Here is a 25,052-nt window from a genome sequence, read left to right as displayed (position 1 = left end):
TTCAAGAGCCTGGTGCTTTCTGAAGACCTGCGTCTTCATTTACACTTGGGTGGTGGTTCGCCCGTCTATTTTTTTTTTTTTTATTTCTAACCTTTTGGCCTGGAGGAATTTTCCCTCTGGTTATGGTAATTTTCCTTTCCTGATAGGCAAATTGATTACAGCCCCCTTTCAAGTCTTGCACATTTGATTATCCGCGAGCCTCCTTCTGCCTCTTATTTAAACTTATTTTTAGCACAGTCCTTGAAACCTCAGTGTGAGACTGTCCCTCTTCTGCTGTTTTCTGAGCTGCCGAAGGTCGTTTTAATCAACCCCATCCACCAGTTGCCTTGCAAGCCAAGCTAACGTGGAAACGGGCCTCCTGGGTGAGGCCTGGTCCGCTCTGAGAGCGAGCTTTCTTCCTTCCCCTTGGTCTGGATGGGGATGAGTGAACTTGGCCAGCAGCTCTGTCAGCACTGGGGTTCTAAGGGCGTGAGGCAGACACAGGCGTGGTCGTGGACATCAGCCTAGGCCAGGTGGGAGGACCCGGGCCAGCCTGTCCTCCACGAGAGCACGACCTGGTTTTTTCGTAAGGTGTCCGTCTGCCTGTCCGGGGCTTTGTGGACGGTGTGCTCCAGATCAGACTAATGCCGAGTCCCTGGCTCCGTTTGTGAAGCCAGCCTGGGTTGGGTAAATCAGGGAGGGCAGTGTGGCCGCGTTTGGGGGGTGCAGAGGTGTCCCTCTGCCCGGTCCCCTGAAGCCCTCTCTGCCATCAGATTCTTCTCACGAGCCAATTAGTCCGCAGCCTGGTGGCTCCTGGGTATTTTCTGAGCCTTACTTCGATAAGAACAAAACCGTTTTTTGGTGCTTGATTGGATTTGTTTGCTAGAAGATTAGTACAAAAGCAGGAAGGAAAAAGAATGTGTGGTGGGGGTGATTGCTAGGGACTGGCAGAGGGTTATTTACGGATTTCTGCTGACAATCCATGTTTAAAGGACTTCCCTGTGAGATTTATGAAGCCTTTCCAATTTATTGTCTTTCCAAGTAAGGTAAGCAAATAAATAGGTAATTCTCTTTTATTATAAACCTAGCCAACGTTAGATTAAAAATAAGAGGAAACAGGGCTCCATTTTTTCCAGCCCAGTGTGTTTCTGGAATTTGGAAAGCATCTTGGAAAGGCTTTTTGTTTTGTTTTTGGCTCGGGCACACTGTGCATTTAAAAGATAAAGTCTGACCCTAGATAATCTACTGTGTGAGCGGTTCACCATCCTTGAAGAGAAGCGGCTGTTGCCCGGAGGGGGCAGGGGACACGGAGCCGGTGGGGACGAGGGGGCTGGCTGTGGAGGGCCAGCCCACCATAGTCAGCCAGGGTTCCCGAGGCCCTGCTCTGGGTTTGGTCAGTGCAGATGCACCCAGAAAGGGGACCCCGTCTCCGTAGGCCCTTGTCAGACACAGGGCCCGTTCTGATCGAACTGAGCTTTGCCTCCTAGACCTTTCTTCAATCATTTTGATCTCCCTGTCCCCCTTCTCTGAAATCGTTGGGGCTTTCGATGCTTTGGTGAAATGTGATTTGGGCAGCGTTGTTTGTGAAGACCCAGATGGACAATTTAGATTTTTAGCTGAGCAGGAGCAGGAGACCTTGTAAAAAAGAAACATCCCATATCCTGGTGGCGACGTCAGTGCTGAAGATTTGGGTGGGCAAAATTTGGTGACCTAGCCCCTTCCAATGCGGCCCCCGCCCCCTTGCCTGCCCAGAGCCCATTTGAAATGCTCTGGGCTCTTTCAAGGTCCCGGGCAGCACCACTGGTGAGACGGACGTCCTGTTACGATTTGGGGAGAATGTGTTGTATGTTTCTGTCCCTAGATGTCCTCGGTGCAGTGAAGCTATTTTCGAGGGATTAATGGTCCGCATTTTGGATGGTGTCTTGTAACAGGCTGTGGGGTCTGAGTTCCTCAGCCCCTGGCCTGTTGGTAGGTGCACAGGGTGAGTTCAGGAAATTAGTTCTCGGTAGGGGGTGGTTTCGCCAGTAAATCACACCTGAGTAGGGAGGCTCGGAAGGTGCCGAGAACATAATTCCCTAGAGAATGGGATCCATGGGGTTCATTTGCCTTCTTGCCTCTTCCTTCTCTGGGCACCCCAAGGGGGTGTGGACCTTTCCCCATCTCAGGCAGGGCTAATGGGCTGGAGGGGGCAGGGTGGGCGTCACAGCAGTGTGGCTGATGCCCTGGGGGGTCTGGGACTGGCGGCCTGAACAAGCCTGGCCTGATCCTGCCTGCAAGGAGCAGACCACACACCCGGAGGAGGGTGAGCGACCAGCTGAGCCAGGCAGGGGGACGGGCATGGTAGTCCTTGCACTGGGAACTGGGCTCCCATCCACGGGAGGTCAGGGAAGGCCTCTGGGAGGCGGTGGGCTGGGATTTGCAGGTTGTGGTGGGGAGTGGGCTGCCTGAGTTCCCTCCGTCCAGCCTGGCCTCCCTGGAGGCTGCCCCACCCTCCACCCAGCTCCCTCCAGCCCCGTCTTTCTCATCCCTGTCTGGACCTGACGTCACCTGAGAGCTTTGGAAAAAGGTCCAAGCCCAGCCTCACCCTCAGAGGTTCTGGGGTGGGACCTGCCTTGGGTTAATTTTGAAAGCTCCCAGATGATTCTAATAGGCAGCCAGGTAGAGGGCCGCTGCCCGGCCCAGCAGCCCTCAGCTGAGGCCATTTTTTCTGCCTGTGGGCCAGAAGGCAGGGACGCCCAGAGAATCGAGCAAGTCCTGTCCCCTCCCCCAACCCCCAGATGGGGGACAGGGGACAGATAGACCTCACCGGGAGCACAACTCTTCAAACACGTGTCCGACGGGACAGGTGCCCCAGTCCTGTGGGGCCAGATACCAGGTGACCCAGAGCCACTGACCGAGGAGTGTCCTGAGCAGGCGTCACGGGCCAGTTTCCCATCCGCAGGTGAGCGTCTTTGGGGCTGTGCCGTTTGCTCTGCAAGGCTCTCCTGGAGTGAAAGTGGGGTCAGCTTACTTAGCGGGACAGGTGCCTGTGAGCACGTGGGAGAGGGGTCCCATGTGCCTCGGGGCCCCTCCTGCTTATAAGTAAGGGAAGCTGTGGTTCCTGGCCCTGGAGCAGTAACTCCGGGAGTGCCGGACTCTTCCTGCCTCGGTCAGTGGTCAGTGGGAGGGAAAGCGGGCTGTTGCCTAGGAAACAGAGCTGAAGGGTGGGCTCCGGCCTGTGGACCTCTTGGGGGCTTCATGCCTGGGGGTGGGTGGGAGCCCCAGAAATGGCACCGGTCAAGGGGTGGGGAGGGTCCTATGCGCACAGTGGGAAAAGAATACAGCTCTCAACAGTGTTCGCAGGAGTCTGAGCCTCCGTGTGGGATTCCTTGTCCGGCAAATTCGGGGTGGGGTGGGGGTGGGGAGAGTGTTCTGTTGGTTCTCTAGGACAGGAGGGAGAGGGGGAGCGAGGGGTGGGGTGGGTGCTGCAAGGTGAACAAAGGAAACCCTAGGACGTCTTGTTTACAGGTCATTGGACTTGAGTGAAGGCCCTGGGGTGGGGGTGGGGGGCTGAGCGGTGCCGGTGCCCCCCATGGAGGAGGAAGTGAACGCCTGGTAACAATGCGATACCCGGACCAAGGAGGGGCTCTCCTGGCTGGGGGCGCCCCAGGCCCTCTGTGGGATGCGACCTAACTGCTGTGTGTCTTCATTGTGAAAGGGAAAGCGTTCGAGGTTTCTAAAAATCACAAATAAGATCCTGGGCCCCTGAGTGGGGTTGGGATGAAACCCTGGGGGTTAGTGGTGGGGCAGGTGTAGCGGACCAGCAGGCCAGGCTGAGAGGCCTCAGCTGGGATGGGGGACATGTGGGCTGTGCCTGACTCGGCTTCCAGGTTGGGGAGAATACTGGGGGGAAAGCCCGGAGGTTCAGATGGGACGAACCCACTCGTTGGGGCTGTTGGCTCATTCCCTTCCTTGAGCACTTGTGGACGCATAGGTGGCACCTGAGGATGTTGGGTGCTTCCCCTCCATCGGTTGGGACCTCCTTGCTGGGCGGAGCTGGGCGTCTGGGGCTGCCGTGGCAGGTGGCACAGGTTTCTAGGCGAGTCTTGTCCCCTTTCCCTTGGGAGCTTGGCCAGCTCCCCCCTATTGAGTCTCCGGTAGATGATGGGCCTTTTGGATCATGGGGTCTCACAGATTCCCCGGTCCCTGCCTGCGGTTCCTGGATGGGCCTTGAGCTCAGAGCTGGGACCGTGTCATGACTCCCCCTGCCCAGCTGGGTGAAGGGGGCTTGGGGTGGCAGGAAGCAGAGGGTCCTGAATTCTCCATGGCGGCGGTGGAGAGGGGGGGTCCCTCTTGAAGCCTGATCCCATTTCACCTTATTCCTCCTGCCCCGGCCTTTGCCCAGCAGGTCACCAGGGGTCTTCGGCTGGGTGTTCGGGAGTCGGAGTCGACTGGGATCTCTGCTCCCTCGTCTGTGGACTCGGGCAGGGCATGAGGCTCAGAGCCTCCCGGCTTCACGAGTTGGAAGTGATAACAGTTACTTGATGGAGAGGCTGCTGGGCCAGAATAGGTGTTGGATTTAAAAGTTCCAGCTGCGTGGGTCTGGCCACGGGGGTTACCTTGATCCTTGGACGCACAGCAAGTGGAAAATAACGTGCTTGTGGCTTTTGAATGCTTGTATTTGTTCCTGCTGATGGCATGCTTTTAAAAATCTGATCTTGTTTCTTGCTTAACATCATACCAGTGAAGTCTTAAATATTTTTATGTACCTTCCTTTTGGGATCCAAACTTCATTGCCCATGCAAAAAAAAAAAAAAAAAAAAAAAAAGGCAAAACAACATTCCTTTGATCTTGGGGCCACGGCCAGGAAGGATCTGCCAGACACCCAGAATTCAGTTACTCATGTGTCGATTCCCACATGTTAGGCTCTAGGAGGAATGTGGTAAAGGGGATGCACTTCCTTGTCCCCATAGAGCTCAGAGACGGGTGTACTTGTTTTTAAGAAAGCTATTAGGCTTGGGGCGCCTGGTGGGCTTGGCCGGTTAAGCGTCAGACTTCGGCCCGGGTCATGGTCTCGCGGTCTGTGAGTTTGAGCCCCGCGTCGGGCTCCGTGCTGCCAGCTCGGAGCCTGGAACCTGCTTCGGATTCCGTGTCTGCCTCTGTCTTTGTCCCTCCCTCACTCACGCTCTGTCTCTCAAAAATAATACATCCTAAGAAAAAAAACATGTTCTAGGGGCGCCTGGGTGGCGCAGTCGGTTAAGCGTCCGACTTCAGCCAGGTCACGATCTCGCGGTCCGTGAGTTCGAGCCCCGCGTCGGGCTCTGGGCTGATGGCTCAGAGCCTGGAGCCTGTTTCCGATTCTGTGTCTCCCTCTCTCTCTGCCCCTCCCCTGTTCATGCTCTGTCTCTCTCTGTCCCAAAAATAAATAAACGTTGAAAAAAAAAAAATTAAAAAAAAAAAAAAGAATAAAAAAAAATTAGAAAAAAAAAAAAAAACACAACATGTTCTAATGACAGCCTGTCAAGGACAACCTCTGTGTTCAAATGGAAAAGATGGTGGGGGGGGGGGGCGGGGGGTCTGATGAAGATTGCCCAGATACCTTCCGGAAGAGATGACCCCACCTGCATTCCTCCGGGGTTGTCTGTGTGTTTCCCTGTCTCCCTGCTCACTGCCCTTCTTCAGTTGAACAAAGTGCTGGTAAAAGTCACTCGGACCTTTAACCTGGGTACCACTTTCAGAGGGACAGCAAGATTGAGACACAGATTGGGAGGCTGGTGGGCAAGGGAGCAGTAGGACTCTGGGCCTGTCTTGGCCTGGGTCCTATCGGCCTCCCCAGACACTTGGTGCACTTGATGGTGAGGGCCCTACTGAGATGGATAAAGAGGCAGGAGCCTGCCCTGGGCAAGAATTTGACCAGAAAACGGCGTGTCGTCTTTTGTGACGGCTGACTTCCCTGCTGTGTGTATATTTGCACGTGCCAGACCACCTGGTACCAGCTTGTGCCCGCAGTTTGAGCAGGATCCAGGGGTCCAGACTGCCTCTCCTTCACTCACCGTCCAGGGAGCTTCATGTGGGCAGCACGCCCAGGGCCAAGTTCAGACCCACCAGCCATAAGCGGACCCTTTGAATGGAGTCCTCCGTTTTGATTTTTCTCCTGTGGCATATCTGTCCCTTGCTGGAAAGAGTTCATGTTCTGGGGCTGTCATTCAAAGCATCGTTTTGTACCATACCATTAGAATTTTCAGAGTGTTTGCTGATTTGCGTTTATTGAAACTAAATTCATTAGGATGATGTGAAAATAGCGCGCAACTGTTTACCAAATCGGATTCTTGTTTTTGATATTTCCGTACATCATCTGTTCTCACTTGAATGTTGTGGAATTTGTTGGTAAAGTGTTATGCAGATGAAAATCCATATTTTAGTGGAGGGTTTTTTTAATTCAAATGAGTTCAGAAGAATATTCTATCCAAGGTGCTTGATTTGCCATTCGAAGCAGAGTCTGTATGGATATTGGAGCCTGGCTTGCTCTGTGAGACTTTTCAGATGTGCTGGGATCTTGACACAGGCGCAGGTGCTCAGTCAGGCTGCTTGGAAACCCCCTCCCCAGCTGGGTCCCCTCTGGCAAGTCACCCAACCCAAGACCGAGGCTGGGACCCCCTGTCTGTGAGCTGGTGGTTCCTGTGTTTCTTACTAGGTTGTTGAGAGACTTCAAACAGAAACACCCTTATTTCGTTGGTTTTCACCGTTTTACGATCTCCAGGACTGAGTTGTCCCCAAATTGATCCTATGCCATAATTTAATTGACAACATTCTTTATCTCTTTCCTAGTGGCTTATAAAATAATTCTGGGTGTAAGATTTGATGGTTTCTTAGACATGATGGACGTTAAAGTTTGCAAATATGCTCTCCAGTTTTAGGGCTGGTCCTTTTCCATTAAAAGGAGCTTTTCACTTTTTAAGTTGATCAGTGGAAGTCCCCTTGTGACCAGACTTCCGCTGCAATGTCGCAGTTGTGTGGCAACAGGAAAATTAATAGATGGATTTCTAGATTTGGCATCTCTTGCAGGTTTGGTCCCGTGGTCAGGTAACCTTGGATTCTTGTGCTCAGAGCACACAGAGGCCTGTGTTGCTTCCAAAATGAGTCTTTCCTGAAACGGAGCTGGCAGGTGCGTGCGGTGGAGATGACCAGGTGTCCCACGCTCCCCTTCGCTGGTGGGGACTTCTGGCCGGAGTGGCTGACCCCGCCACCACGCGGGCATCTACCGGAAGCCCCAGGAGCGTTCTTGCTGATGGAACACTGGTCGGAAGAGATGTCCCTTCCTGGCAGAAGTAGTCAGGAAACAAGTGTGCTTTACTTACTTTTTTTTTTTCCCCCCCTTGAGGGTCCAGCAGAAGATACTAGCATCCCGGGTCCCTAAATTGCCCCGTGAAGAGTTGTCCATCATCAAGGAACCCTGATCTTCTTGTGATACAGAAATAGCTTGTATCATGTTGCGCTGATACTCCGTTTTGGGTATGTTTGTTTGAAGCAGTGTTACTCTAACTAGTACACTGGCTTGGGTAATTGATTGACTTTGGTCAATCCAAGGCAACCCTGCCTCCCCCCTGCCTCTGGGAGAAGGTGGCCCCTTCTCCCAATTGCCAGTCTCCGCCTCCTGGTTTTCACTCCGACGTCCACTGACGCGTTTCGTCCTGGAGATCCCATCTCCCTCCCCCATCTTGTTTGCTCTTGGGGTAGAGGGTAGCTCCTGTTGGGCTGTGAGCTCCCTGAGGGTGGGCGTCCTTGCAAGGCGTTCCTGCCTCACGCCTGCCAAATGCTGTCCACCCCAATGCTTTGGGTGCAGCCAAGGTGGGTCCTGTAAGCTGATGGTCCATCTTCGGAGAAGTTCAGAATCAAGTCTCGGGTTATAAACCCGTAGCAGTGACCTGGTATGGGGTTGCGGCCGTGAAAAGGTGCCACTCTGGTATCCTCTGCTTCTGGTAATGGAATTGACTGGTGGCCCCAGCTGCTGCCTTTTGCGTCTGGAGTCTAGCATGGCGCTCACAGCCTCGGCTCCCGCGGACCGCCCCCAGCCGGCTACTGAGCACAGTGGAGATGCCAGGCCGTTCCTGGAAGACTTGGGGTCTCCTTGTAGCAGCCAGCCCACCACGCCTGAACGTTCCCCTCCGGACTCCTTCTTTCCCTGTCTCCTGCCCAAGGACGACCCGCCTCTCCCTCCGACTCCCTTCCCGTGTTCCCCACGAAGTCTCCTGCACAGCTCCTCTCCTCGTGTCTGGCACTGTGTGTTTGGAGAGCCCAAACTCTAAACACGCATGGAACTTCGTAAAGTCAGAGGGATGGTACCCAGGAATTTCTTCCAGTTTGGGCAGTGAGCCATACCTCCTCTCCCGGCACAGTTTGCCCGCCTCCGACGTGCGAGGCCTGTGCTCGGCGATTTCCAGGAGCTGCCCGTGTCCAAGCGTGAGGGCTCCGTCAGGGTCGTGGCTCTGTTACACCTGCCATGCTGTTCTGCCTCTCAGTGTGCTTGTATCGCAGTTTGCCCACCGTCTGGGCGAAGCATCAGGAATCAGAGTGGAGGGGGTGGCCTTTCAGAGGGTCCAACTTGCGTATGTCTTCTCTACTTATTACTTTAAAAGGCTCTTGAGTGATACAAGGGCAGCCTGCGTGTGACCTGCGCTGGGGACACACCTTGAGACCGAGAAGTCCTGACCTCTATGGGCTACGATCCTTGACCATGACCGCTGTTCTGAAGTCCAGTGGCGTTTCACGATATGTTTCCAGATGGGCCCCCTGGCAATAGTTTGCTCTTGGGGAGCTATTTGTGGCCCGGAGGCTGTACCACCCCTGAAGAGGCTTGGAGAGGGAGGGTCCGAAACCCTGCTGGCTGCTCTTGGCTTGTCGCCTGCCTCCGAGCACAGGAACCCGCCCAGTGCAGAGGAGTCCCCTTGACGCTTTATTCAGACAGCGGTTCTTTTCCTGTGTGGGGGGGAAGGGGGCCTCCTGTCGTATCAGCCCACATCAGGGCACAGTCCTAAACCTGTCCAGGCCTCCTTGGCTTCCTAAGTCTGCTCATGGCAAGAGTGGCTGTTAATTACTTGGATGCACGCCGTTCCCACACTTCGATTTTGAGTGGATAGTTTACCTGGGCCGCCGGGGTTTCTGCTCATGGTGGGGAAATGGCACCTGCCTCACGGGGGCTCCTGCGGCCCTCCTTCCAGAGACAGGACTTGTGTGGCTTGATAGAAGGACAGCCTCCCCACGCGGATGCCACCCACCCCCGCCAGACTGCTCACGCCCTCTCCTGCCCTCTGCCCGTCGGCCTGTCTTACTACTTGGCCGCGTTTCTTGGCTCCCTTTCTGGATCCTGCTCACCTTTACCCCTGAGTCCCTTAGCACCCATGTTACCTGACGTTGAGTTGTTTGTGGTTCCTCTTTGTTTTGCTTTCCTTTGAAGTAAAGCTTAGGGGAGGTGTTCAGGGAGTGGGGACACGCGGTGAAATGAAAGGCGTAGGTCCTAAGAGTGCCAGTCACTTCGTTTTGGCAAAGGCGCACGCCTGTGTACCCCAGCCCCTCTCAAGAGCTAGTTCATCCCATTGCCCCAGAAATTTCCCTCCTGGCCCTTTCCGGGAAGTCCCCACTCCTGTCTCTGTGATCGCCACCAGCAACCCCAACCGTGACCCCCCCCCCCACCACGATTACTTTTGCTTGCTCTTGATGAAAATACTATGTAATATACATAGATACTTTTATGTTGCGCATTCACGTGTTACATATTATACCACGTGTACCTTTTTGCCAAAGCCTTTTCTAATTCAACATGATGTTTTTGAGATACCTGAGTGTTTTAGCCTGGGTGGATCATCTGTTCCTTCCCCATGGCTGTATAGGATTCTATTCTAGGAATCGGCTACGGCAGTTACCTGTTGATGGGCACTTGGGCTGTTTCCAGCTTTTGGCTGTTCTGAATAAAGCTGCTGTTTTTGCACGTGTCTTTTTTTTTTTTTTTTTTAGACGTTTGTTTTGAGAGAGAGCGTGCATATGCACAAGTAGGGGAGGGAGAGAGACAGAGAGAGAGAATCCCAAGCAGGCTCCATGCTGTTAGCATAGAGCAGACGCGGGGCTTGATCCCACATACTGTGAGATCGTGACCTGAGCCGAAATCAAGAGTCGGATGCTTAACCTCCTGAGCCACCCAGGCGCCCTTGCCCATGTCTCTTTATGGATATTTCTCGTTTTCTTTTCTCCTGGGTAAATTCCTATAAATGGAATTACTGGTCATAGAACGGGCGTATCTTTAGTCTTCTAAAACAGTTACGAAATTTTATAGTGCTACCAATCATGTAGGGAAATGGAGCCGTTTATTTTATTTTTTGAGAGAGAGAGTATGGAGGGGAGGGGCCGCGGGGGGGAAGAGAAAGAGAATTTCAAGCAGGCTTCACGCTCAGGGCAGAGGCAGATGCAAGGCTAGACCCACGACCTGATCATGACCTGAGCCGAAATCAAGAGTCAGACGCTTAACTGCCTGAGCCCCCCGGGCGTCCCTGGAGCTGTGTTTTAAACCGTGTAACAGAAAGCTGGCTTTCTGCTTGAGGGCTGGTGCAGTGGGTCAGAGGAGGGGTGGGGGGGTATGTCCTCCTTTCCCTTTGCCCCTCTGCTAACAAGACCCGTGCAGATGGTTTTCTCTGCTGCCGGTGGGGCTGTGGAGCTCACTCACCCAGAGAGAGTAGCCTTGCCCTCTTTCTTTAGAGGGGGCCTGCCTCTCTTGGCTTTCCCTGGATGGTGAGAATGATCGCACCTCTCCCTTGCCCTGTGGTCTCCCCTCCCCACCAAATACCGTGTTTGTCAACGAAGCCTGCCCATCAAGGTCTTTAGTTCCTGGTTCTGAACATCTGTGCCGATCTGTTTGCCTTCATGACTGCCAAAAGTTGACTTTGGGGGCCCACTGATAACTAGAAATGCCCGTGTTACTCTGTGATTCTTTCTTTCTTTCTTTCTTTTTTTTTTTTTTTTCCGGTGTGAAGATGCTGGCTAAGTGGGTGTTCTGGACCCTCCAGAATCCCGGCAATCTGGGTATGCTGGCTTCACTGGTCTTGGGGAAGCTTCTCCAAGTTTCTCTAGGGCCAGTGCTTTTGAAGACCTGGTTTATGGCGCTGCCAATGTGTCCTTGAGTAGGTTCCATTCACTTCTCTATATCGTCTTTCCAGAAAAAACTTTTTTGGAGGACTCAAAAAAAAAAAAAAAAAAAAAAAAAAAGCTTCTGTAAGATGCGATGAGATGGGGGAAGGGCCAGAGTTGATTTCAAAAAAAAAAAAAAATGCAAATACAGCAACCATAAATTTCAGGACAGTTGGCTGGAAACAGCTCTGAGTTTTGGGGAGACTGCGTGTGTCCTTGAGCTGATGATAAAGAGAAAGGCTCTGTTACAGGGAAGTGGCGTACCGGGGATAGAGAGTTCTGCCATCACCCGAGGTCTGGTAACAAATGTCAGGCTGCTTCTTGTGCCTGGGTCTGCCAGAAAAAGTCAGAAGCATCATGTTGAGTGACAGTTTAGAGGAAGCCATTCTGTGAGGAGCTCTTTGAAGGGTATCCTTTGATTAGGGATAGAATTTAAAATACTTCAGGGATTAGGCTAGTTGATATTGACCAGTTGAATTGGACTGGGTCATTCTCCCTTCCGAGAAAAAAAAAAAAAAAAGGGTATTAATTCTGCTGGGCTTTTAATAGGTGTTTTAGAGTTGATGATTTGGAGTTTTGCTTCCTGCCCAGGAATCGGTGTACAGGGATAACGTAGGGATCACCTGCCAGTCCCTCAGATGTAGAGGTGGGCAAAGGTAGACGCTGACCTGGTTGGTTCCGGTAATACAAACATGAAGTCAGGGCAGAGTCTGGGTTTGGTGTGGTTGGAAGCAGGAACTTCCAAGTGGTGGGGTGACGATGTGGGTGAGTGGAGTTTGAGAGGCAGGCGGGACGTGCCCGGGGGGGAGGAAGTGTCTAGAAGGCAGCTGTCAGGTGTACCTGGAGCTCCTGGTGGGGACTGGCAGGAAGAAACGGACTTGGGAGCACCTGAATGGGACTTCTGGGGCAGAGTGCTGATCTCTCCTTCTTCCATTGCCTGCTTCTCCAGCACTTGGCATTCTCTTCTTGTTCCTTGTTGGACCTGCCTTGAAGACCAGGTTACATTTCCTTTATCTCCAAATCTGCCTCTCTTAATAGTTGGTCCAGCGTCAGAATCCTAGAATGGGGGTGTGTGTATTTCGTGGAGGGGGGTTGTGCACCAGCTAAGAAGATAGATGGCGGCCGAGAAAGGGCTGTTGGTTTTGACCATCAGGAGTCTACACTGGCTCTTTTGGATGCATGTGTTAACATCTATGGAAACAAGTACATGTGTGTACGTATATAGATATGCAATATTGGCGGTGGGGGAGGTGATAGGAAGGAAAGCTTGACAGCAAGGCTCATGAAGCAGTGTTGGAGCCCCAGAGAGTGACTGGGGGGAACCTGGCTGATCCCTTCCGTGGGCAAGGCGTGGGGAGATGGGAGGGCGAGTGGTGATAACTAGAAGGCTCCCCTCTTAGGAGGAGGCTAGGGGTGTAGGAACCACGCAGAAGGGCCAGTGTGGCCAAACGGGAACAGAAGCCTCATTTGACTGAATGAAGAGCCTGGCTTCACTGTGCATTTCAGTTCGCCCACGTTTCCCGGCTTCCCGGTTGGTGCCACAGGTCAGGTGGTGGGGTCTGGCCTCACGGGTAGGGTTTCCCGGCCCTTTTCATCTGTGCGGTGGGGCCCAGAGTTTGCTGCCCAATGAAGGGCATTACTGGAGTCCAAAGAAAAGAAGCGATCCCCTTTGCAATAACTCTTCCTTTTCCACACTCTTGATTTCTTTCAAGCCCTTGAGAATTGGCTTAAAGTTTCATGGTCGCCTGTTCTACATTATTATTTTTGTTTTAACGTTTATTTGTTATTGAGAGACAGAGCGTGAGCAGGGGAGGGGCAGGGAGAGGGGGAGACACAGAATCGGAAGCAGGCTCCGGGCTCTGAGCCGTCAGCACAGAGCCCAACGCGTGGCTCGCACTCACAAACTGCGAGGTCATGACCTGAGCCGAAATCGGACGCTTAGCCAACTGAGCCAGCCAGGCGCCCCCATGATCGCCTATTTTAAATGGAATTAGAACTTGAGTTAGAGGGTCTTGGTGTCTGTGGGTGGCATTCCTCTCCTGTACCTGGGAGGAGAGGCTTTCCAAGGGGCGAGGTGACTTCCCTAAAGTCGCATGGTTGGGCAGGAAGGTACACTCAGGAAGGATTCCAAACTACAGCCCAGGTTTGGGCTTTGGTTGTCCAATGTGTCCTGCTCACTCTGGTCCTCTCCCAGACTGCCCACTGCATTGCGTTCTGTTTGGAAGGCTCCCCTGGCCTCTCATTTACCCTTCTCCCCATCCCACCCCATCCCTCACCTGCTCCAGAGCCGCTCTCCTTTCCCAGGAAGAACCAGCAAGGAGGTACCTCTTGTGGTGTTGGCCTGGGCTGTCTTCTGTCTGGTGTTTCAAACCCTCTGCCTTGATGCTTCAGATGTTCTTAGGATCCTCCTCCAGCGATGGCTGTGGGGAGCTGACTTCCTCATGCCTCCTCCTATTTGGGCGAGATACCAAGAGATCAACAGTGATATCTCTCAATTTCTGCCCCTACCGTAGTCTTAGAACATTCTCCGAGAGCTCCCTGTTTCCTTTGTTGTCTTCCCTGCTAGCTGTGAGATCACTGGGTCAGTCCCTAGCGCCAGGGTTCAACACTTAGGGGGCCTTTGCATCCCCTTTGGGCACTTGGTTTGTAGCGTGCTTGTTACCCACGCTTAACTGACTTGAAGTCATTGGATCCGTTTTCTTCCGGAGCACTTGCTATTTGCTAGGTAGTGGGGAGGCAGGGGCGAACCAGGCTTCGTTTGTTGATGTACCAGCGGGAATGCTGCTCACGTGTACGTCTTACAAAAATGACACTTGCTACCTTGTTGCTAAAATTATGGAGACCCGGAGCATGCTTGTTCGCTTCAGAGTGCCGCAGGATGTTGACGATGTTTATGTTCCTTAAGTTGAGGAGAGGAGGGCTGGAGTAGAAGGCTTATCTGTATCACTAACGTTTCAGAAGAAAGATCTATCTGTGCTCTATGTTTAAATATAGCACGGTGTTTGCCACTGAGTTGGAGAATAAGCAATTGAATATGTAGGTCATTGACTTAGGAGAATGAGTTCGGAGTTTTCTTTGCATCTGATTAACACGGTCTTAACAATTGGGCCGTTGATGCTTTGCCAAAATTGGGTTACGCGGAGTTCAGCAAGATATCTGGGAGGGAAACCATAGGAATCCTAGGAAGGTACCTTTGCCCCCTTAAGGGGCGTGACTTGGTGCCGGTCCCTGTGGTTTGCCACCTGCTACCGGGGCCCTAGCCACGCCGGAAGAACGCGGGGACCGGACTGGACGGGACAGGACAGGCGCTGCGCTCCTGAGCGGGTTCTTGAGAAGCAGGGGTGCAGAGGCTACCCCTCACCAGGGTAAATGCCAGCGGTGTGTTCTAATACATGCTCGATTCAGAGCGCACTGCCTTGGAATTGCATATTTAAAAGGAAGCTGCCATCCCCTTTTGAAGGTATGTGACATTTAAAAGATCTGTAGCAGAAGGTAGGTTTGACAGCTTCGAATTCTATTTGAAAGAGTTTTTCTTTCAAGAACGAAAATGATTGCTTCTATTTTAAATGTCATCGCAAAGACATAAACATGTTTAATCAAATTATATATTTAATTTATGTAGAATGTGATTTTTTTCATTTCCATAAAAGAGTCTCTGGTTATTTCTTCGGCGGCTCCGAAGCCGGGCAGTGTTGGAGACCTGAGAAAACGTTCAGCTTTCTGAGTAAGGGGCTATTTTGAGGGTGGAGAGAAGCTGAAAAAGTAGGGTTATTATTGGAAGACTTTTCTCCTGTACGCTGTATCTCCCCAAAATGGCACATTTCGGGGAGAGGGAGACATTAAGGAGAAACTCCTGTCGAATGAAATCGAAAACCGTGTAACCCTGAAGACCATAAAAGCCGAAACGGTAGAGATGCTCCTGCAATTTTCTTCCTTGGGTTGAGTCAGCAGGGGGTTAGCAGCGAGGATGAGGGAGGTTGCCAGCTCCCCTCAACAGGGAGGCAACCGGGGATCTTGGAGGACGGACGGACGGCCACAGAAGACCTTTAGGTTGATACAGCGTGATTAGGTTTTGTCACGGAAGGCTCTGTGCAGTTTCCAGGGCCACCCGCAAGGTCCCCAGCCTGCTGGAAAAGCAGGAATGTAGCTGTGGGTCTGTGCAAGGCAGGTGGGCCGCCTGACCCTGGTGATCTGCCGGGACACTTCGGCTCCAGAACGTTCTTTGAGCGAGCTGGGTGTTGGAAGGTGGCCAGGCCAGCGTACAACCGCGCTGTCAGCCGGGGACAGTCTTGGCCTGTTCCAGCCCGCTGCCTGTAGTTTTGGTCTAGCCAGGCTGGGTCAGGGAAGCCTGGATGTCTTTCCCGCCAGTGTGCCCACTCTCCCCAGCACAGACCAGCCCCGGGAGCTGCTTTTCTGTCTCTCGTCCTTTCCGGGACTGCTCTGCCAGGGAAGGCGCCCTCTTGTCACCTGTGACCTGGGGAGCCCTGGGTGTCCAGCAGCAGCTGGGAGAGAGAAACCAGTCAGTCGTGCCCGTTCGAGGGAAAGAACTTACATAGCAAGCATCTTTGTTGACTCTTGAGAGGCAGGCTGGGCTCCTGGTGGCAACCCCCGCCCTGGCAGCCAGAGGAAGCGGATCCCAGCTCAGTGGTCAATCTTGTCAATGGGGTCGGCTCCACGTGGCTCCTTCTTGTAAACACCCCAATCCACAAAAATAAAGGAATGGCCCTATCTGTGGCCAACAGGAGCCCAACTAAACAAACCAAAAAAAAAAAAAAAAAAAAAAAAAAAAAAAAAAATACAGGGCAAACCTAACTAAACTTATTTTGAAGTAGCCCTAGAATCACATGTGGTTGTAATAATACCCTTATCTGGTCTCCCCCAGTGGTCCTAGCTTGCAAAACGATAGTAACAATACTACAACCAGGAGATGGGTATTGATGTGCTCCCCAGACATCCTTGAGCTCTCCCCAGCCTTGATGTGGCTTTAGGTGTGCGCTTCTGTGTCGCAGTGTCCCCTGTGTCGTCCATTCCAGCATGCACCACCGTGGTCAAGATCCAGAGCGGTTCCAGCGCCTGAGGAGCTCACGTGTCCCCCGCCTACAGCCACGCCCTCTTCCGGTGGCCAAGACCATTCTCGGTCCACGTCCATGGTCGTCTGCAGGGCTGCCCGGCTCCCAAGACCTAGCTTGTTCCGAGAATGGTCTAGAGTTGGAGCGTCTGGTCCCCTTCCCCAAGAACCACTCATCTGTTTTCCCATCCCTGTAATTTTGTCCTGTAGAGGATGTGATGTACGTCGAGTCAGAGAACACATGGCCTTTTGGGGACTGACGTTTTTCGCAGCACCATCCCCTTGGAGATTCGTTCAAGTTCTTGTGTGTGTCGCTGAGGAATATTCCATCCCAAAGATCTCTGCCCTAGGCTTAGACCAGCAGCGGGTGAGAAGAAACTCCCCACGAGGACCCGAGTGCTGAAAGCCGACCCCCTCCTCCCCTACCCCTCCTGCTTTGATGTCAGGAGGAACGGGGCACCGCCGGCCTCCCCTCCCCTCTGCCGGCCCCACATCTCCGTGACCCTCTGCCGGGAGATGTGTGGTGGGCTGTGCCATGCTGGCCCAGCTGGTTTGGGGAACCCACCAGAAGAGCAGCCTTCTCCTCGGGGGTTTGACTGTCTGTGTTGTGTGGTTTTGCGTCGCGCCCGTTGGCTGCGGTGTGTGAAGAAACGAAACTTGGGACCCTGCCTTTGGATGTCTTGTTCAGTAGTGGTCCTGCAGCCACAGCAGCACGTGGGGCTCAGGCCTGATGCGCGAAGGAGGCAGAAAGGCAAGTGGCAGTACGGCCTCTCCAGGAGCGAGCACTGGCACCTGGGTGGCTCTGGCCGGCTTTTGTGGCCACCGTCAAGTGACGGGTCCTGGGAATCTGACTTCGGGGCGACCCGTTCGAGCCATCGTTCCTTCGGGAAGCACACCGCATGGGTATGTGTGTGTCACACACCCGTCTTTCGAGGGGGGACGGCACTTAGGAGTCCCTGCTCCTGCTGCCGTCCGTGCTGAAAGGGCGTCTCTACTTCTGAAATCGATAACGCGGCGGAGTGGTTAGGTTGGCGTGGAAGTTAGTTCAGGCTCCCCGGTGTTAATTACCTGACCTGTATGAATCGATAGGTAATAATCCCACGCTCTTCGGGGGCTCCTCTTCCCTCTCCTAGATAAGACCGTCGGTGCTTGGGATGGGGGTCACGCAGCCGGGGGCAGGGGGCACGGGCTGGTCTGGCGTTGGGCTTTTCTCTCCTTGTCCTGGATTCTTCTGGGTAAGAGGGTCTGACGTCTGTATCCGGGATCGTGCACCTGGGTGGTCTGAGCTGGGGTCGGCTGTGCAGAGGCCGTCGCACTGCTCGGGGACAGCTGGCACCGCCGAGTGTTGTGACGGCGTGCTGGGGTCGGGGAGGAGAAAGCCGAGCCGAGGTAGATTTTGCCTTCGTCTCCGAGAGGCTGGGTGATCTGGGTCCTCGGTTTCCCTCCGAGCACGTCTCCTCTGGCTCTGTGATTTATTTCTTCTTAAAAAATAAAAGCTTGTTGCCACCAGAGGAAATACGTAAATTAATGCTCAGTGAGACCTTTGGGTGCCTCCCTCATTCATGTTTGTGTTTGCAGAGGTTCCCCGCATGCTGTTCTCTGTAACATGCCCAGCCTTGTAAGTTTTTTAAAAAGTAAAGTCGTTCCTCTGTTGCAGGTACCACAGCTGCTCCATTTGATGGCAGTGATGTGCTTCATTTTACACTCAAGGCTTCCCTGAACCTTGAGGTTGGGGTTTGAATACATTTCGTTTGAAATAAGACAGAAAACTAATTTCCCTTCAGGCTTCCCCCCCCCCCCCCCCCTTCTAGGACTCTGGATTCTTGGATGTACCTAGTCATGTCAGGAAAGACGGCGTTTGTTAGATGAGCGTGCTGTTTGAGTGCGAACGGTGGTCCCTGCACCGAGCCCTGAGCACCTTAGTACCTGTGCTGTCACCTGAGTCCCACACATCCTGGGCTCACTGCAGGAAGGCATTCTGAGGCCCAGTAACTTTCCCAGGACCACACACAGTCTTCTTCCAAGGCCCTTAACCGTCGGTTGGGCTCTGAGTCCTGCGAGACAAAAATCGGACCACGTCCCTGCTGGCACGGAGCTGACCAGCTAAATCAGTCACAAAATAGGCCCAGCGCCAGTTGCCTTCTCCACAGTACGAAGGGGTAGGGGTGAGGACACGGTGTGGGAGAGACCAGGAGTCTGAGGGGCTGTGAACCATCCACACGGATTTCCCCCCCCAGCATCCCTGCCCCGCTCGGTCTCCCGCGTGGAGCCTGCTGGTCTGTAGTGTTGACGTCGAGAGCTGATGAGGTCTTTCTGTAAGCAGTTTCCTAGGGGCTGAGGACTCCACTCTCTAACTGGCCAGTGCTTCTCTGTACTCATTCTCCTGCAGTCTGATCTGTAGCCAAGAACTTGGCGGAGCCCGCTGAGAAGTCTGCCCTGCTCTCCCCACTAGCGCTGCGGCTCACTGTTAGTCTCTAGCGGCTCGGGGATGCGTGGCGGACAAGCTCCCCACCCGGGGCCCGGGGATCTGCACCGAGTGTGGGTGCCTCCGCTCCCCTCCCCGGATCCTCCCCAGTTGCTTGGCCCTTGGAATTCAGGCTTTGCATCGGCGTCCCCAAGAGGGACACGCTGTTACAGGTTGAACTTGCCTGAGGAGTAGGGCAGATACCTTACTTCAAAACCCACCTAGGTAGTTGCAGCCACGACGTGGGGACTCCCGTTCTGCATTCCTAGCTTCAGCCCCCCCCCCCCGCCCCCATTCCTGACCTAAGACCCCACAGCCTCTTTGCTGCACATTTTCCGGACTGTAGGAAATCTGCTCTTTGCAGGAAATGGAGAGTATAGAAAAGTCTGAAGACCATTAAATGGTGTTTGTGATCTGAAAGACGTACATTTAAACCATCACCTTTAATCTTCGCGTAGAGAAATAGCACTTTGGGTGTATTTTCTGTACATTAAGTATCTACAAAAAAATGAAAATAACCATCTAAAGGATATCTGAAAGTTCACTTAAGATTGGATGATTCTAGGGGCGCCTAGACTGGGTTGCTCAGTCAGTTAAGCATCTGACTCTTGATTTCTGGCTCAGGGCATGATCTCCCGGTTTGTGGGTTCGAGCCCCGTGTCAGGCTCTCCACTGAGTATGTGGGGCCTGCCTGCTTGGGATTCTGTCTCTCTCCCTCTCTCTCTTTGTGCACGGTCATTCTCTGTCTATAAATAAACAACTTCAGAGACTTTTGTCGGGGCGGGGGGGGGGGGGAGGATAAGATCATTCTACGTATTTTATAGTTCTTTTCTTACTAACCTAGAAGTATTTCTCCTGTGTTAAATATTTTTTAAGTTTTTAAAACTCTATAATCCAGGCACCTAATGCGTGATGTGTAGGTACAGCTTGTATAGGTGTGCATTTGCTGTGTATCAGGAGAGACCGTCATCCAGCTATTGGGGTGGGGGCGTATCTTAGATGATTTCCTGTCTTTATGGAAATGCTCTCCTCCGACCAGTCCCTAGGGGTACAAAGAGGTGAAGGCAGAAACCTAACTTTTGGGGAGAGGATCTCTCCTACTGTCTCCGCAGCTCGCCAGGGTAGTTTGTGGTTTGTCTCTGTGACCCTTCCGTGTCCTGCTCTCTCCTCAGTGGATCTTATTTTAAAGGCTGTCGGGGCGCCTGGGTGGCTCAGTCGGTTGAGCGTCCGACTTCGGCTCAGGTCATGATCTCGCAGTCCATCGGTTCGAGCCCCACGTCAGGCTCTGTGCTGGCAGCTCAGAGCCTGGAGCCTGTTTCCAATCCTGTGTCTCCCTCTCTCTCTGCCCCTCTCCCAGTCTCACTTTGTCTCACTCTGTCTCTCAAAAATAACTATAAAAAAAAAATTGTTTTATTTTAAAGGCTGTCGTGCACCAGGAGCCGCCTCTGTCTCCTGCCCGCCCCCTCTGTCGCATGGTGGGGGGGATGGGGGGCGATGGGGACCTCCCCCCCCCCCCCCCGTGGGAAAGGAGCTTAGATAACCACCTCTTCCTCTTTGGAGCCCACCCCTCTACCAGGGAGAAAACCCAGGCAGGCCTGCTTCCCAGATGCCCTGCCGGGTTAGCGGTTCTGCCAGCTGGGCTTTGACCCCAGGGAGCGCATCTCTCCTTGCACTCCCGGCAGGTTCCAGAGCCTCTCACAGGGGTGTGTGCCTCGGCCCGTAGCTTCCCTGTTCAGTCGCTATTTGGAACCGTGCAAAGCCACCTACACGCGCCCCGGATGGGCGATGTGGGTTTCTCCCTGTCCCTCCGTTGCTGGAGACTGGGTTCTGGTACGTTGAGCAGAGGCCTCCCTGGCAAGGATTCCTCCTCCCCCTGTGGTCTTTTCAGAGTTAACAAGGCAGCTTCCTGGCCTGTGTGAGTTTTCGTACAGGCTTCTACGAGCTGAGGGGTCAGACTGCTCAGGCCCAGCTGCCTTCACTCCCCTGGCCAGCTGGGCAGTTGGGGTGTGGGAACGCAGCTTGAAGTCGCCCAATGACGTCACTGTGTGTGTGGGTTGCTGCTTATGGATCTACTCCCCCCGCCCCCCCCACCCCGAAACCTTGGCCTGCACCAGGCCTGGTCAGCAGCACCCATTTTTACAGTCGTTTCCAAGCATTCCCCCCTCCCCCCGCTCTGCCACTTAGGACAGAGAGCCCTTCCCCAGCCTGTTGAAGCCCAGTTCATGCTCCAAGGCTGAACTGCTCCTGGTCACCTACTTCTGTCTCAAATCTGCGGGCTCCGTAGGCTCCGGCAGTAAAAAACCTGAAAACGGAGCAGAGAAAGGGACAAATTAATTGACTACATCTGAGACAACACGGAGAAAATATCCTATTTTGTTTTCCTTAAAAAATATGGCAGCGTTCCAAGACTTCCCTACAGTTTTCCACTGGCTGCCCTTAGATTTAAAGACAAGAGTTCCAGAATCTTGGCTGTTGGGCCTTTACTTTCTGAAAACTTAAAACCAGCTGAACGTATTTAATATTACAAAATTTCCATAAACATTCTCCACAAAGACTGTGTATGTGAAGTTTTTGCCTGGCGGGCATTTTTCTTATTGAAGCTGAAACTCTGGGGCATCGGGGGATTATAATGAAGTGTTGATTTGACCTTAAGTGTTTCGATGCCAACGTGGGCTGTATAGGGACCTGGAAAGAATTAGCTTTCAGGGTTTTTTGTTTTGTTTTTTTTTTTTTTCTTCCTTTTTTTTCCCCCCCTGAATAAAGGCTAATTGTTTCCAGGCTAATTAATATGGTTTATTTATTATTAGGCAATAGTAAGTGGAATTGAATCCTGGGGAAGAATAACCTGGCCACGCTGAGGTGATGGCAACTCAGATCACACCGTGTTAATTCAGTCTCGTCAGACGTGCAGGGAACAGTTTGCTCTTCGGCAGACGTTGTCCTTTCCTTGCCTTTTCCCACGTAACCGCTAAACCAGAATTCTGCCCTGCTTCGTGCCGGATGGGCTGGGCCTTTCTGGGGTGAGTTAACGATCGAGGGCTGGGCAGGCACATAAACACGCACGCGGAGGGGTGGGGGCGCTATGCTGGGCTCCCCTGGCTTCGTGGGCTGCAGTGGCATCCTTGACATCCTGGTTACAGGGCAGATCCCGCTGTGACCCAGCACGCTCAGGCGGGAGGCGGGAGACTGCAGACTGCAGCCCCCCACTGGGCACGTAGGGCGCCCGGTGCCACCCAGTCTGCTGGGGAGGCCCCGATGCCATCTCCTTAGTCTCGTTGGTGGCTTTTGCCCCACACATCCTCAAAGTGACCCTGGCGAGCGAGGGCCGACTGGAGGTGGAAGGTTAGGGAGAGACCAGCACAGGTGGCCAGGGTGTGAACCAGGGGCTGGTAAGTAGGACTGGGGGTGGAGACAGGAAACCAGGCACTCTTCCCCCGTCCTGTCGTGGGTGTGTGTCCGTCCGCCTGGCCAGAAGGGCATGTTATACAGGCCAGTTTTACGAGGAGGGCACTTGGTTTTTCTGTGGACGTCTAGGTTCCATGTCTGCCCGAGGCTTTTCCCTGTCTGTCGCCCTTGACCTTGACACGACACGGTTAAGAGGATCCTCGGTGGATGTGTGGGAAAGCCCCTGGAGCCCCCTTTCAGTGCCCTCACGTCCTGATTGTGGCCCGGTCACTAAGGCTTACTGTCCTCTCAGACTGCAGCCCCAAAACAGTGGTGGGGCTAGGTCTGCTGCAGGAGGGGAGAAGAGATTGAAACCGGTCTTGCGTGGAGGGGGTGGACCCATGGACCTTCAGGTCCCCTCTGGGGATAACCATCCAAGGCCCTTGAGAGGTGGGGTGAGCCTTCTCTGGAGCTATGGCTTGAGTTTTGTTTGTGTGTGTCCCTCTTGCAGCAGCCCAGTGGGCCCATCTCTCCTGCGGGGCGGGCCGTCCTGCCCTGAGGCCCAGATGGGCAGCTGGACGCCACGAGGGTGGGGCCTTGCAGCTGTGGGACGTGGGCAGTTCGTGGAGTGCCAACCTGTCCTGTTTGCGCGGCTCAGTTGTAAATGTCCTAGCAGCGGGCGCCCTGTTGACCAGTCAGGGGCATCTGTGCCAAGAGAGCATTTAGGAGAGAGAAGGCTGAGGTTCTGGATGGTTCTTCAGCCAGTCTTTTTGTTTATTTTCTGAACACAGCCTTGCCACACGACTCTCCCGCAGCTAGGCGACGGGCTGGATGGGAGGCATGTTGGTCTCAGTGACCCAGTTGGGAGTTCAGGTTTTATTTATTTTGAGAGAGAGATCGAGGGGCAGAGAGAGACCATCCCAAGCAGGCTCCACGCTGTCAGCGCAGAGCCCAACACGGGGCTCGAACTCCCGAACCGTGAGATCATGACCTGAGCTGAAGTCAAGGTCGGACACTTAACCGCCTGGGCCTCCCGGGTGCCCCGAGGTGGGTTTGGTTTTTAGAAGGTGCTAATGATGACAATCTGGTCCTGAGGTCTTGTGCCAGGTTGGATGACGACTAGCCTTTTCTGAGTACTTGTGTGCGGGCCCCGGGCCGGGCTTCCAGATCTTTTCGAAAGGGCCCTCTCGCCTGTGAAGCAGGTGCAGTCCCCGTCTTGGGGCAGAGTCCCAGGTCCTCTTCACCCATGGAGCCTGGGAGTCTCTGTGTGTGTGTCTGTGTGTGTGTGTGTGTGTGTGTGTGTCTGTGTGTGTGTGTCCAGCTAGCACTCCGTGCCCTTCTCAGTGGCCCTGTATTGGGTAATTTCATGACTGCCTGAGGTATGATTATTGCAGACGACTCTTGGGTTTTCTAAGTAGTAGATGTTGATGGGGTCCCCTGGATCCGAGATGAGGCTGTGGGTGCCAGGAGCAGGTTCCAGATGAGGCTGGTGCTCTCGGGGCACCTGGGCCGCCTGCTCTGTCCACATCTGCCGCTTTGAGGGTCTTGGGCTGATTTATTACAAGGGCAAAGCTGAGCTGCCCTTCAGCTCCCTGGCCGCCTGGAGACGATGAGTAGGAGGGGCCCCACTGGAGAGCAGCCGGTAGGGCCGCCCCCACCACCTATGGCAGGACAGTGGGACAGGCATTTTAAAGCCTAGATGACCCGAACGTGAGTAGCCGGAGCACAGAGAATCCAGGTGGGGTTTGGGCCAGGCCTCCGGTGATAACAAGAGCTGACCATCAGAACCTTAGATGCTGGAAGCAGCATTAGAAGTAATTCACACGGAGCAGGTGCAAGTCATTGGGTGTTTTGTCCCAGAAATGATGCCTGCAGCAGGTGGGATGGTGGGGAGAGCCCAGGCTGAGTGCCCGGGTACCCTCGCCTCACTGCAGCTTGGATGGTAGAGGGCCTTTGGTGCCCTGCAGGGCACAGGAGCTGTAAGGAAAGACGGCCGGAGTTCAGGTGAGAGCAGGACAGATCCTCCCCGAATGATCCAGAAGGCTGCCATCAGGCCTTCTTAGAGCTTGCTCTGGCTCTTCACAGATTTTTCCAAGGTGCTCATCTCATTCCATTTCAGAAAAGTAGTCTCACTAACTAGATTCCTAACAGTAATTTTCCTATGCCTGACTTCAGGTAAGAAACTAAAAATCCAGGAGGAGAGGGATCCTTCTGGGCCGTGTGCCCTGAATTGTCTGTTTCCTGTACATAGAACGCCCCAGGACACGGCCTGGCTGAGACTCCTCCACCAGGCTCTGGATGCTGCCGTTCTCCCCGGTCTTGTTACCCTCGGATGTGGGCGGAACGCGTTTGCCAAGCGATGTTAAATAGGCTCGCGCAGGTTGATGGTGCAAGCCAAAAGTGGGAGCCCTTCTCCCTGGCCGGACGCGGGCGCCGACTGGTGTTCGTCCGCCGCGGCCGAGTCACCTGGTAGACTAGCCCCCGCTTGGGCTTCTGAGGTTGCTCGTGGAGGCGTCGTGGTGGTTTTAATGAGCCAAGTCATTTCTGTGCCTTGTTGTGTACTCCTGGAAGTTCTTACAAAAGTCCCGGTGGGTGGGGCGCCCGGGGGGCTCAGTCGGTTAAGCGTCTTGTGATCTCGCGGTTTGTGGGTTCGAGCCCCGCGTCCCGCTCCGTGCTGACAGCTCGGAGCCTGGAGCCTGCAGCCTGCTTCGGATTCTGGGTCTCCCTCTCTCTCTGCCCCTCCCCCACTCACGTTCTGTCTGTCTCTCAAAAATAAACATTAACAAATTAAAGGGACCATTTTCTGTTATACAGCTGGTCCGTGAATAACCTAGGGTTAGGGGCATTGGACCCCGTCCCCACCCCCATGCTGTCGAAAATCTGCATAGAAGTTTTGACTCTCCCCAAACTTAACTACCAATAACCTATGATTGGCTAGAAGCCGTAAATAACAATATAAACAGTCCATTGACACACGTAGTCTGTTATATAGGCTGTATTGTT

The 25,052-nt window shown here is 53.6% G+C and overlaps 1 protein-coding gene across 6 annotated transcripts in view; it reads left to right on the top strand.

Annotated features, from left to right (window-relative positions):
- Window positions 1-25,052, top strand: part of CTBP2 (C-terminal binding protein 2) — a 161,078-nt gene that overhangs the window by 21,664 nt on the left and 114,362 nt on the right. Inside the window, exon 1 of one of the 6 annotated variants that reach the window (XM_045439179.1) lies at window positions 21,478-21,685. The exons of the other annotated variants lie outside the window; for them this stretch is intronic. The gene's annotated coding sequence lies outside the window, so the exon portion shown is untranslated. Of the gene's footprint in view, window positions 1-21,477; window positions 21,686-25,052 lie in introns of those variants that run through there. 6 annotated transcript variants of the gene reach the window in all.

This window comes from Leopardus geoffroyi, chromosome D2 (genome assembly GCF_018350155.1).
Source record: "Leopardus geoffroyi isolate Oge1 chromosome D2, O.geoffroyi_Oge1_pat1.0, whole genome shotgun sequence".
NCBI lineage: Eukaryota > Metazoa > Chordata > Mammalia > Carnivora > Felidae > Leopardus > Leopardus geoffroyi.
This window is presented reverse-complemented; position numbering and strand designations above follow the sequence as displayed.